General features: G+C 44.2%; 1 pseudogene; it reads left to right on the top strand.

Annotated features, from left to right (window-relative positions):
* Positions 1 to 3,395: 3,395 nt before the first annotated feature.
* Positions 3,396 to 14,596, top strand: part of LOC116360055 (kelch-like protein 5) — an 11,836-nt pseudogene continuing 635 nt past the window's right edge.

Raw genomic sequence — 14,596 nt, 5'->3', positions numbered from 1 at the left:
GATCAATGTGGAGCTATATACAGGAAGTAGCAGATCAATGTGGAGCTATATACAGGAAGTAGCAGATCAATGTGGAGCTATATACAGGAAGTAGCAGATCAATGTGGAGCTATATACAGGAAGTAGCAGATCAATGTGGAGCTATATACAGGAAGTAGCAGATCTATGTGGAGCTATATACAGGAAGTAGCAGATCAATGTGGAGCTATATACAGGAAGTAGCAGATCAATGTGGAGCTATATACAGGAAGTAGCAGATCAATGTGGAGCTATATACAGGAAGTACCAGATCAATGTGGAGCTATATACAGGAAGTAGCAGATCAATGTGGAGCTATATACAGGAAGTAGCAGATCAATGTGGAGCTATATACAGGAAGTAGCAGATCAATGTGGAGCTATATACAGGAAGTAGCAGATCAATGTGGAGCTATATACAGGAAGTACCAGATCAATGTGGAGCTATATACAGGAAGTAGCAGATCAATGTGCAGAGGTATTTGAGGTAGATATGTCCATGAAGGCAGGGTAAAGTGACATCAGGATAGATAATAATAAGGTATTTGAGGTAGATGTGTACATGAAGGCAGGGTAAAGTGACATCAGGATAGATAATAATAAGGTATTTGAGGTAGATATGTACATGAAGGCAGGGTAAAGTGACATCAGGATAGATAATAATAAGGTATTTGAGGTAGATATGTACATGAAGGCAGGGTAAAGTGACTAGACATCAGGATAGATAATAATAAGGTATTAGAGGTAGATATGTACATGAAGGCAGGGTAAAGTGACTAGACATCAGGATAGATAATAATAAGGTATTTGAGGTAGATATATGTACATGAAGGCAGGGTAAAGTAAATGCCAATTTCCCAGAATTCTCGTCTGGAAATGCGTCTACTGTAATTCCAGCTCTGCTCTCCAGTGATTATGATCACACACACACACACACACACACACACACTTCCACTTCCTGGAGTGTCATGGCAGGGATGTGAGGAGGATATTGAAGTATGGAAGGGTAGAGAGAGAGCGGAGGAGACTTTGAACATAATTCATAGAATGTAGACTGATCATCGGGCACAGGATGGATGGTGTGTGTTAGGTTATCATCAGTCTGTAGATGGATAGTGTGTGTGTTAGGTTATCGTCAGTCTGTAGATGGATGGTGTGTGTGTGTTAGGTTATCGTCAGTCTGTAGATGGATGGTGTGTGTGTGTTAGGTTATCGTCAGTCTGTAGATGGATGGTGTGTGTGTGTTAGGTTATCGTCAGTCTGTAGATGGATGGTGTGTGTGTGTTAGGTTATCATCAGTCTGTAGATGGACGGTGTGAGTCCCTGGCTTCGCCCAGGGACAAACCACGTTCGCTGTCTGTAGAGGGCCTCTGCCAAGCGACCAATCTGTCTGAAGGGTGTGGTCGCTGAGTGACCAATCACTCTTGAGTTTCATTTCTCCTCCGAGTCTCGTTCCAACTCTTCTAAGAAACTCTCCTTCTCTGTGGTTGTAGAGTGTGTGTGTGTGTGTGTGTGTGTGTGGTTGTAGAGTGTGTGTGTGTGTGTGTGTGTGGTTGTAGAGTGTGTGTGTGTGTGTGTGTGTGGTTGTAGAGTGTGTGTGTGTGTGTGTGTGGTTGTAGAGTGTGTGTGTGGTTGTAGAGTGTGTGTGTGTGTGTGTGTGTGGTTGTAGAGTGTGTGTGTGGTTGTAGAGTGTGTGTGTGTGTGTGTGGTTGTAGAGTGTGTGTGTGGTTGTAGAGTGTGTGTGTGTGTGTGGTTGTAGAGTGTGTGTGTGTGTGTGGTTGTAGTGTGTGTGTGTGTGGTTGTAGAGTGTGTGTGTGTGTGTGGTTGTAGAGTGTGTGTGTGTGTGTGGTTGTAGAGTGTGTGTGTGTGTGTGTGTGTGTGTGTGTGTGTGTGGTTGTAGAATGTGTGTGTGTGTGTGTGTGTGTGGTTGTAGAGTGTGTGTGTGGTTGTAGAGTGTGTGTGTGGTTGTAGAGTGTGTGTGTGGTTGTAGAGTGTGTGTGTGGTTGTAGAGTGTGTGTGTGTGTGGTTGTAGAGTGTGTGTGTGTGTGTGTGTGGTTGTAGAGTGTGTGTGTGTGTGGTTGTAGAGTGTGTGTGGGTTGTAGAGTGTGTGTGTGTGGTTGTAGAGTGGGCCAGTCCTCTTCTGGCTGTACCTGGTGGAGATTATAAACCTAGAGAGGAACCAGGCTCTGAGGGGTGGCCAGTCCTCTTCTGGCTGTGCCGGGTGGAGATTATAAACCTAGAGAGGAACCAGGCTATGAGGGGTGGCCAGTCCTCTTCTGGCTGTGCCTGGTGGAGATTATAAACCTAGAGAGGAACCAGGCTCTGAGGGGTGGCCAGTCCTCTTCTGGCTGTGCCTGGTGGAGATTATAAACCTAGAGAGGAACCAGGCTCTGAGGGGTGGCCAGTCCTCTTCTGGCTGTGCCTGGTGGAGATTAGAAACCTAGAGAGGAACCAGGCTATGAGGGGTGGCCAGTCCTCTTCTGGCTGTGCCTGGTGGAGATTAGAACAGAACATGGCCAAGATAATTGGTCCTCGGGGATCCACTCAGCCATTAACAATCTCTGGGAATGCTGCAATGCAGATGAAGAGAGGAGATGAGGAACAGACCGAGTTCTTCTCAGTTGGTTCTAAGGACACACTTTAGGGTTCCTTTGGTCCGTCTGTAGGGTCCGTCTGTAGGGTCCGTCTGTAGGGTCCCTCTGTAGGGTCCAGTTCATTAGATGAGAGAGACAGTGTCCATCTCCTCATTGCTCCCTAATTCATTAGATGAGAGAGACAGTGTCCATCTCCTCATTGCTCCCTAATTCATTAGATGAGAGAGACAGTGTCCATCGCCTCATTGCTCTCTAATTCATTAGATGAGACAGTGTCCATCTCCTCATTGCTCTCCAGAGAGACAGTGTCCATCTCCTCATTGCTCCCTAATTCATTAGATGAGAGAGACAGTGTCCATCGCCTCATTGCTCTCTAATTCATTAGATGAGACAGTGTCCATCTCCTCATTGCTCTCCAGAGAGACAGTGTCCATCTCCTCATTGCTCCCTAATTCATTAGATGAGAGAGTGTCCATCGCCTCATTGCTCTCTAATTCATTAGATGAGAGAGACCGTGTCCATCTCCTCATTGCTCTCTAATTCATTAGGTGAGAGAGACTGTGTCCATCTCCTCATTGCTCTCCAGAGAGTGTCCATCTCCTCATTGCTCTCCAGAGAGACAGTGTCCATCTCCTCATTGCTCTCTAGTTCATTTAATGAGAGAGACAGTGTCCATCTCCTCATTGCTCCCTAATTCATTAGATGAGAGAGACAGTGTCCATCTCCTCATTGCTCCCTAATTCATTAGATGAGAGAGACAGTGTCCATCGCCTCATTGCTTTCTAATTCATTAGATGAGACAGTGTCCATCTCCTCATTGCTCTCCAGAGAGACAGTGTCCATCTCCTCATTGCTCCCTAATTCATTAGATGAGAGAGACAGTGTCCATCGCCTCATTGCTCTCTAATTCATTAGATGAGACAGTGTCCATCTCCTCATTGCTCTCCAGAGAGACAGTGTCCATCTCCTCATTGCTCCCTAATTCATTAGATGAGAGTGTCCATCGCCTCATTGCTCTCTAATTCATTAGATGAGAGAGACCGTGTCCATCTCCTCATTGCTCTCTAATTCATTAGGTGAGAGAGACTGTGTCCATCTCCTCATTGCTCTCCAGAGAGAGTGTCCATCTCCTCATTGCTCTCCAGAGAGACAGTGTCCATCTCCTCATTGCTCTCTAGTTCATTTAATGAGAGAGACAGTGTCCATCGCCTCATTGCTCTCTAGTTCATTAGATGAGACACCGTGTCCATCTCCTCATTGCTCTCTAATTCATTAGATGAGAGAATAATGAATGCCTTACACACACACCTTATTGTTCTATACCACCAGAATATTCTATTTTCCACATGTGTAAAATTTTGCCTGGTTTGTGCATAAAGCGTTTGACACAATAAATTTCCTTTCTGAAGGAAAGGACTGTGTGTGTGTTTTATGTGGTGGTAATTTTATACACACAGAGATAGTGGCCCAATTACGAGCGCCGTTGTGCCGTTGCAACGTGGAGAGAGAGAGAGCGGGTGTGTGCGTGTTGTCGGTGAGCACCAGCATAGGAGGGAGAGGAGAAAAGACAACTCCTACACCGTGTTCTTTTAGAAACAGAACGGAGTGCTGTCTCTCCCTCTTCTCCTCCTCCTCCTCAAGCCTCTCTTCCTCAGTTGTAACCGTGGGGTTTCATAGAGAGCTGTAGTACAGTAGCGACGGTAACTAGGTACGTTCTCCGGGACATTTCTCCCTCTTCTCCTCCTCCTCAAGCCTCTCTTCCTCAGTTGTAACCGTGGGGTTTCATAGAGAGCTGTAGTACAGTAGCGACGGTAACTAGGTACGAGCTCCGGGACATTTCTCCCTCTTCTCCTCCTCCTCAAGCCTCTCTTCCTCAGTTGTAACCGTGGGGTTTCATAGAGAGCTGTAGTACAGTAGCGACGGTAACGGTAACATTTCTCCCGGTCTCCAGAGCCTGAATGTCAACCAGCGGCTCCTCTTCTCTGCGGAAAGACTTCGATGTGAAGCAGATTCTCCGGAGTCGATGGAGGTGGTTCGGTCACCCGGCTGCTCCCCCGCCCCACAACCCCCCGCTAGGAGACTTCTTTACCGGGAGAGGAGCAGGGGCCAGCCCCGGAGAGTACCAGAGCCCCTCTGTTCGTGTCTGTTCTACCAGTAACGGAACCGGTACAGGAAATAATTGCATAGTAGCAGTTGGAACTAGCGATAACGGTAGTTGTAGTGGTAATAGTTCATGCAACGCCAATAACAGCAAGTTTACGGATAATTATGCTGGGAGTCCCACTGATAACCTCCCGGTAACAGCGTTTGCAGCCGCGGCAGCTGGACATTCCTCTTGTCCGCGGTCCTTCAGCCAACCGGAGTGGGTCACCCGGTTGTCTGTCTCTCACTCTCGGCCGGTAACAGACATAGAGCGCCCCGCGGACGGCTCATCGCTCCTCCAACCGGCGGTACCGGAGGCGTCTGTTCCCGAGGCTGAAGAGGAGACTAGACTGACCGGAACCGAGAGTAATAATAACCGCGACGACATTGCCTCCAGCTCCTGCAGGTATGAGGAGAATGAGTTTAGCTTGTTGTCTCCTCTCGGTGCTTTAACGTAGGTCTGTGTTTCAGCTAACTTTCGGTTAGCTTTCTGTTAGCCTGCCTACTTTCTGTTAGCCTGCCTACTTTCTGTTAGCCTGCCTACTTTCTGTTAGCCTGCCTACTTTCTGTTAGCCTGCCTACTTTCTGTTAGCCTGCCTACTTTCTGTTAGCCTGCCTACTTTCTGTTAGCCTGCCTACTTTCTGTTAGCCTGCCTACTTTCTGTACAAAGTTAAATTCTCTATAGATTTTTACTGAATGGTCAACTTTGTATAGCAAGCAGCATTCAACATAGGAGGCTCGCTGTGGGTCTACCGTATATAGGACGCTCGCTGTATGTCTACCGTATATAGGACGCTCGCTGTGGGTCTACCGTATATAGGACGCTCGCTGTGGGTCTACCGTATATAGGACGCTCGCTGTATGTGTACCGTATATAGGACGCTCGCTGTGGGTCTACCGTATATAGGACGCTCGCTGTGGGTCTACCGTATATAGGACGCTCGCTGTATGTCTACCGTATATAGGACGCTCGCTGTGGGTCTACCGTATATAGGACGCTCGCTGTGGGTCTACCGTATATACGACGCTCGCTGTATGTGTACCGTATATAGGACGCTCGCTGTATGTCTACCCTATATAGGAGGCTCGCTGTATGTCTACCGTATATAGGAGGCTCGCTGTATGTCTACCGTATATAGGAGGCTCGCTGTATGTCTACCCTATATAGGAGGCTCGCTGTATGTCTACCCTATATAGGAGGCTCGCTGTATGTCTACCCTATATAGGAGGCTCGCTGTATGTCTACCGTATATAGGACGCTCGCTGTAGGTCTACCGTATATAGGACGCTCGCTGTATGTCTACCCTATATAGGAGGCTCGCTGTATGTCTACCGTATATAGGACGCTCGCTGTAGGTCTACCGTATATAGGAGGCTCGCTGTATGTCTACCGTATATAGGAGGCTCGCTGTGGGTCTACCGTATATAGGAGGCTCGCTGTGGGTCTACCGTATATAGGACGCTCGCTGTAGGTCTACCGTATATAGGACGCTCGCTGTATGTCTACCCTATATAGGAGGCTCGCTGTATGTCTACCGTATATAGGACGCTCGCTGTATGTCTACCGTATATAGGAGGCTCGCTGTATGTCTACCGTATATAGGAGGCTCGCTGTATGTCTACCGTTTATAGGACGCTCGCTGTATGTCTACCGTATATAGGAGGCTCGCTGTATGTCTACCGTATATAGGACGCTCGCTGTATGTCTACCGTATATAGGACGCTCGCTGTGGGTCTACCGTATATAGGAGGCTCGCTGTGGGTTTACCGTATATAGGAGGCTCGCTGTGGGTTTACCGTATATAGGACGCTCGCTGTAGGTCTACCGTATATAGGACGCTCGCTGTAGGTCTACCGTATATAGGACGCTCGCTGTAGGTCTACCGTATATAGGACGCTCGCTGTAGGTTTACCGTATATAGGACGCTCGCTGTGGGTTTACCGTATATAGGAGGCTCGCTGTGGGTCTACCGTATATAGGAGGCTCGCTGTGGGTTTACCGTATATAGGACGCTCGCTGTGGGTCTACCGTGTATAATATGTGAGGAAGTTATAGGCATAAATATCACAACCCCACCAACAAATGCTAACCTCCCCTGTTATTGTAATGGTGAGAGGTTAGCATGTCTTGGTGGTATGATATACAATGCTAACCTCCCCTGTTATTGTAATGGTGAGAGGTTAGCATGTCTTGGTGGTATGATATAAAATGCTAACCTCCCCTGTTATTGTAATGGTGAGAGGTTAGCATGTCTTGGGGGTATGATATAAAATGCTAACCTCCCCTGTTATTGTAATGGTGAGAGGTTAGCATGTCTTGGTGGTATGATATAAAATGCTAACCTCCCCTGTTATTGTAATGGTGAGAGGTTAGCATGTCTTGGGGGTATGATATAAAATGCTAACCTCCCCTGTTATTGTAATGGTGAGAGGTTAGCATGTCTTGGTGGTATGATATAAAATGCTAACCTCCCCTGTTATTGTAATGGTGAGAGGTTAGCATGTCTTGGGGGTATGATATAAAATGCTAACCTCCCCTGTTATTGTAATGGTGAGAGGTTAGCATGTCTTGGTGCTATGATATAAAATGCTAACCTCCCCTGTTATAGTAATGGTGAGAGGTTAGCATGTCTTGGGGCTATGATATAAAATGCTAACCTCCCCTGTTATTGTAATGGTGAGAGGTTAGCATGTCTTGGGGCTATGATATAAAATGCTAACCTCCCCTGTTATTGTAATGGTGAGAGGTTAGCATGTCTTGGTGGTATGATATAAAATGCTAACACCTCCCTGTCATTGTAATGGTGAGAGGTTAGCATGTCTTGGTGGTATGACATTTGTGCATCTAACTTTCTCACTCATCATTATTCACGATTCATTCAGGATTGTCCAACCCAGCAGCGTTGCAGTTCTTGACACACTCAAACCGGTGCGCCTGGTACCTACTACCATACCCCTGTTCAAAGGCACTTAAATCTTTAGTCTGACCCATTCACCCTCTGAATGGCACACAGACACAATCCATGTCTCAATTATCTCAAGGCTTAAAAATCCTTCTTTAACCCGTCTCCTCTCCTTCATCTACACTGATTGAAGTGGATCTAATAAGTGTCATCAATAAGGGATCATTGTTTTCACCTGGATTCACCTGGTCAGTCTGCGTCATGGAGAGAAAGAGCAGGTGTTCATGTATTGTATACTCAGTGTTTTCAGTCCTTCAGACGGTACTCCTCGTCTTAATGTTTTGTATTCTCAGTGTATACAGTCCTTTATACAGTCCTTCAGATGGCGCAGACTAAATTGCAGTGTGTGTCCTGCTATGGTCTTGGTTGCCATAGACCGACAATTAAAACACTATCTTGAAAGTGTGTGTGTGTGTGTGTGTGTGTGTGTGTGTGTGTGTGTGTGTGTGTGTGTGTGTACATCGTGTCTTTCTCTCGCACTAGTTAAATAAAGTCAATAAAATACATTGTGTGTGTGTAGGACTTCCAACAGCAGCACAACGCTGTCCTCATGTGTGTCGATGGAACCGTGTGTGTCCCCCGACGAGTGTGTGTACACGGCTCACACACACGCAGACCTGACCTTCAGCAGGATGGAGACCTACCTCCGAACCAAGCAGCTGTGTGACGTCACTCTGGTGGCGGGGGACAGGAGGATACCTGCTCACAGGTAACACACACACACACACAGTTGGAGTCATTAAAACTCGTTTTACATCCACTCCAACAAATTTCTTGTTAACAAACTATTGTTTTGTCAAGTCGGTTAGGACATCTACTTTGTGCAGGACACAATTCATTTTTCCAAGAATTGTTTACAGACAGATTATTTCATTTATAATTCACAGTATCACAATTCCAGTGGGTCAGAAGTTTACATACAAGTTTACATACATTTAAGTTGTTAGTTCTGTAGTTTGATATTAGCCCCATTTAACGTATGGACCATCGTCCCCGGCAACAATAGGGACTTATGTAGTGGGGAGAGAAGGGTGTGTTTCATAGTTTACAACCAATGTCTGTTCACTTGGGCGGGGCCACGGAGTGAGCAGAGTTTACAACCAATGTCTGTTCACATGGGCGGGGCCACGGAGTGAACAGAATTTACCTTATGGAAACAATTCTCACATTTAGAAGCTAAAATTACATTTTAATCTTTTCACAAATAGTTTCATATTTAAACATTTAAATTGCACAACAATTCCATGTGAATCTGATAAACTGTATCTTGGAAAGTCTACACATTCTAGTTATGTCGTCCTATCATCAGTAATAATGTCTCAGACGACAACTGGTCTGACATCATATTCATTAAGTACCAACGCATATTTTCAACTGGTTAGTAGAGAGAGAGGAAAGGGGGGGAAGGTATTTATGGGGGTCATAAACCTGACCAACAGGCCAACGTCATGACAACAGATTGAACTCTTTGGCCTGAATGCCAAGCGTCACGTCTGGAGGAAACCTTGCACCATCCCTGCGGTGAAGCATGGTGGTGGCAGCATGATGCTGTGGGGTTTGTTTTTCAGCAGCAGGGACTGGGAGACTAGTCAGGATCGAGGGGAAAATGATGATGAATGGAGCGAAGTACGGAGAGATCCTTGATGAAAACCTGCTCCAGAGCGCTCCGGACCTCAGACTGGGGCTAAGGTTAAACTTCCACTAGGAAAACGACCTTAAACACGTTACCAAGACAACCCAAGTGGCTTCGGGAACAAGACTCTGAATGTCCTTCAGTGTCGCAGCCGGAGCCCAGACTTCAACCTGATCGAACATCTCTGGAGAAACCTGAAAATAGCTGTGCAGCGACGCTCCCCATCCAACCCGACAGAGCTTGAGAGGATCTGCAGAGATTGTAGCGTCATACCCAAGAAGACTCGAGGCTGTAATCACTGCCGAAGGTGCATCAACAAAGCACTGAGTAAAAGGGTCTGAATACTTATGGAAATGTGACATTTGTATTTTTAATTAAAACACATAACATGTGTCTATATATTGAAAAATACAGAACAGAAGATTCTCAGTCGACCCAGATGTGTTTTAGTCGGGGACAGACCTACACTGTTATATTATACAGAACAGAAGATTCTCAGTCGACCCAGATGTGTTTTAGTCGGGGACAGACCTACACTGTCACACCCAGACACACACCAGGCCTCTTTTCCCCCATAATGCATCTCATTGTAAAGGGGAGCTATAGATGACAGATGTCCTATATTGGTACTACAGAACATAACTGTCATTTCCATTTCCTAATTTCTCTCACTCTCACTCTACTCTACTCTACTCTAACTCTCACTCTCACTCTCACTCTCACTCTCACTCTCACTCTACTCTTACTCTACTCTACTCTACTCTACTCTACTCTACTCTACTCTACTCTACTCTACTCTACTCTACTCTACTCTACTCTACTCTACTCTACTCTACTCTACTCTTACTCTTACTCTTACTCTTACTCTTACTCTTACTCTTACTCTTACTCTTACTCTTACTCTTACTCTTACTCTTACTCTTACTCTTACTCTTACTCTTACTCTTACTCTTACTCTTACTCTCACTCTTACTCTCACTCTCACTCTTACTCTACTCCTTTCTTCTGAAGGACATGCATATATATACATGGGTTTTTCTTTATTTGGACTATTTTCTACATTAGAATAATAGAAAAGAAGAAATGAAGAAATCACAAATATGGAATCATGTAGTAACCAAAAAAGTGTTAAACAAATTAAAATATATTTGAGATTCTTTTTCCAACAGTCTTGAAGGAGTTCCCACATATGCTGAGCACTTGTTGGCTGCTTTTCCTTCACTCTGTGGTCCAACTCATCCCAAACCATTTCAGTTGGGTTGAGGTCGGGTGATTGTGGAATGTAAAAAATAAATAAATAAAAAATACCCTTGAATGAGTAGTTGTGTCAAACTTTTGACTGGTCCTGTACATGGATCTGATTCTCACAGATACTTTTTGTGAATAGATTGATTGAAGGAATTGATTATTGATTGTTGATTGATTGAAGGAATTGATTGAAGGAATTGATTGAAGGAATTGATTGAAGGAATTGATTGTTAATTGATTGAAGGAATTGATTGTTGATTGATTGAAGGAATTGATTGTTGATTGATTGAAGAAATTGATTGTTGCTTGATTGAAGGAATTGATTGAAGGAATTGATTGAAGGAATTGATTGTTGATTGATTGAAGGAATTGATTGTTGATTGATTGAAGGAATTGATTGTTGATTGATTGAAGGGATTGATTTTAGTTTGAAAAAAGGGATTTGATGTGTCGACCAAAAACAATGAATTAAAAAAACGAAGAAATTATTAATGTAAAAACATAACTTTTTTAAATGAAATAAATGTTTGGTTTACATGGTTTATAACCTTTTATTGTGAAGGGCACATCTCATTCCTTCAGTGGTTTATAACCTTTTATTGTGAAGGGCACATCTCATTCCTTCAGTGGTTTATAACCTTTTATTGTGAAGGGCACATCTCATTCCTTCAGTGGTTGATAACCTTTTATTGTGAAGGGTGCATCTCATTCCGTCAGTGGTTTATAACCTTTTATTGTGAAGGGCACATCTCATTCCGTCAGTGGTTTATAACCTTTTATTGTGAAGGGCACATCTCATTCCTTCAGTGGTTGATAACCTTTTATTGTGAAGGGTGCATCTCATTCCGTCAGTGGTTTATAACCTTTTATTGTGAAGGGCACATCTCATTCCTTCAGTGGTTGATAACCTTTTATTGTGAAGGGCACATCTCATTCCGTCAGTGGTTTATAACCTTTTATTGTGAAGGGTACATCTCATTCCGTCAGTGGTTTATAACCTTTTATTGTGAAGGGCACATCTCATTCCTTCAGTGGTTGATAACCTTTTATTGTGAAGGGCACATCTCATTCCTTCAGTGGTTGATAACCTTTTATTGTGAAGGGTGCATCTCATTCCGTCAGTGGTTTATAACCTTTTATTGTGAAGGGTGCATCTCATTCCGTCAGTGGTTGATAACCTTTTATTGTGAAGGGTACATCTCATTCCGTCAGTGGTTTATAACCTTTTATTGTGAAGGGTGCAGCTCATTCCGTCAGTGGTTTATAACCTTTTATTGTGAAGGGCACATCTCATTCCGTCACTGGTTTATAACCTTTTATTGTGAAGGGTGCATCTCATTCCGTCAGTGGTTTATAACCTTTTATTGTGAAGGGCGCATCTCATTCCGTCAGTGGTTTATAACCTTTTATTGTGAAGGGTGCATCTCATTCCGTCAGTGGTTTATAACCTTTTATTGTGAAGGGTACATCTCATTCCGTCAGTGGTTTATAACCTTTTATTGTGAAGGGCACATCTCATTCCGTCAGTGGTTTATAACCTTTTATTGTGAAGGGCACATCTCATTCCGTCAGTGGTTTATAACCTTTTATTGTGAAGGGCACATCTCATTCCTTCAGTGGTTTATAACCTTTTATTTATTATTACATCTCATTCCGTCAGTGGTTTATAACCTTTTATTGTGAAGGGCACATCTCATTCCGTCAGTGGTTTATAACCTTTTATTGTCTTAACATTTCAGAGTCATCTTATTAAGATATGACCTTAACATTTAAGTCCTTTCTTTCCTCTCGTCTCTGTCTCTGTCTCTCTCTCTGTCTCTCTCTCTGTCTCTGTCTCTCTCTGTCTGTGTCTCTCTCTCTGTCTCTCTCTCTGTGTCTCTCTCTCTGTCTCTCTCTCTGTGTCTCTCTCTCTGTGTCTCTCTCTCTGTGTCTCTCTCTGTGTCTCTCTCTGTCTCTCTGTCTCTCTGTCTCTCTCTCTCTGTCTCTCTCTCTCTCTGTCTCTCTCTCTCTCTCTGTCTCTCTCTCTCTCTGTCTCTCTTCCATCCTTCTAAGCTCCTCTACAATGAAAGATGTGTGTGGAAATTGAACAAATCCCCTATAGTACATTTTCTAATATATTTGTGCGTGATGAAAGCCTTATTTTAGCCGAACAGAATAATCTCTGTTTTCTCTCTTTCTTTCTCTTTCTCTCTCTGTGCTGAGAAAGTCCCATTAGTTTGAACATCTGAATTCCCCTCCCTTCCTCCCTGTCAGATTGGTCCTGTCTCTCTCTCTCCTCTCTCAATTCAATTAAATTCAAGGGCTTTATTGGCATGGGAAACATGTGTTAACATTGCCAAAGCAAGTGAGGTAGAAAACATACAAAGTGAATATATAAAGTAAAAGAAACAATAAAAATTAAGTAAATTAAGTACACAAGATAGCAAGATAGCATAAATATGGGTTGTATTTACAATGGTGTTTGTTCTTCACTGGTTGCCCTTTTCTCGTGGCAACAGGTCACAAATCTTGCTGCTGTGATGGCACACTGTGGAATTTCACCCAGTAGATATGGGAGTTTATCAAAATTGGATTTGTTTTCAAATTCTTTGTGGGTCTGTGTAATCTGAGGGAAATATGTCTCTCTAATATGGTCATACATTGGGCAGGAGGTTAGGAAGTGCAGCTCAGTTTCCACCTCATTTTGTGGGTCAGGTCTTCTCTCGCTCTCGCTCTCTCTCTCTCTCTCTCTCTCTCTCTCTCTCTCTCTCTCTCTCTCTGGTCTGACATCTGAATTCTCCTTCCTTCCTCCCTGTCAGACTGGTCCTGTCGTCGGTGTCTGACTACTTTGCGGCCATGTTCACCAGTGATGTCCGAGAGGCCAAACAGGAAGAAGTTAAGATGGAGGGGGGTGGACCCTGATGCATTGTGGGTGCTGGTACAATACGCTTACACAGGTACACACAATTACACACCACCCCTGTGGTAGGGCTCAGGCCAAAAGAAGTGTACTATAGTATTTATATCACACACACTCACCGGACAGTTTATTAGGTACACCGTCCCAATTCACCATAATGGATGGCTCCTACAGACAGGCATCAAGACATTCAGTTACTGTTCCATCGACAGTTTATTAGGTACACCGTCCCATTCACCATAATGGATGGCTCCTACAGACAGGCATCAAGACATTCAGTTACTGTTCCATCGGACAGTTTATTAGGTTACACCGTCCCATTCACCATAATGGATGGCTCCTACAGACAGACATCAAGACATTCAGTTACTGTTCCATCGGACAGTTTATTAGGTACAACCGTCCCATTCAACCATAATGGATGGCTCCTACAGACAGACATCAAGACATTCAGTTACTGTTCCATCGGACAGTTTATTAGGTACACCGTCCCATTCACCATAATGGATGGCTCCTACAGACAGACATCAAGACATTCAGTTACTGTTCCATCGGACAGTTTATTAGGTACACCGTCCCATTCACCATAATGGATGGCTCCTACAGACAGGCATCAAGACATTCAGTTACTGTTCCATCAGACAGTTTATTAGGTACACCGTCCCATTCACCATAATGGATGGCTCCTACAGACAGGCATCAAGACATTCAGTTACTGTTCCATCGGACAGTTTATTAGGTACACCGTCCCATTCACCATAATGGATGGCTCCTACAGACAGGCATCAAGACATTCAGTTACTGTTCCATCGGACAGTTTATTAGGTACACCGTCCCATTCACCATACATGGATGGCTCCTACCAGACAGCATCAGACATTCCCCGGTCCTCAACCCTATAGAGCCTCTGAGTGTATTTGACGGTTTAGGGTGTACCTAATAAACTGTTGGGGGTGTGTGTGTGTGTGTGTATATGAGGGTTTAGGGTGTACCTAATACACGTGTGTGTGTGTGTGTGTGTGTGTGAGACACACACACACACACAAGTATTTTTAAATATTGAATACACAAATCTTTTAATTTAAAATTCTTAGCAACA

This window comes from Oncorhynchus kisutch, unplaced genomic scaffold (genome assembly GCF_002021735.2).
Source record: "Oncorhynchus kisutch isolate 150728-3 unplaced genomic scaffold, Okis_V2 Okis07a-Okis12b_hom, whole genome shotgun sequence".
NCBI lineage: Eukaryota > Metazoa > Chordata > Actinopteri > Salmoniformes > Salmonidae > Oncorhynchus > Oncorhynchus kisutch.
The sequence above is the reverse complement of the archived record's forward strand: the minus strand, read 5'-3'. Positions and strand labels throughout refer to the sequence as shown.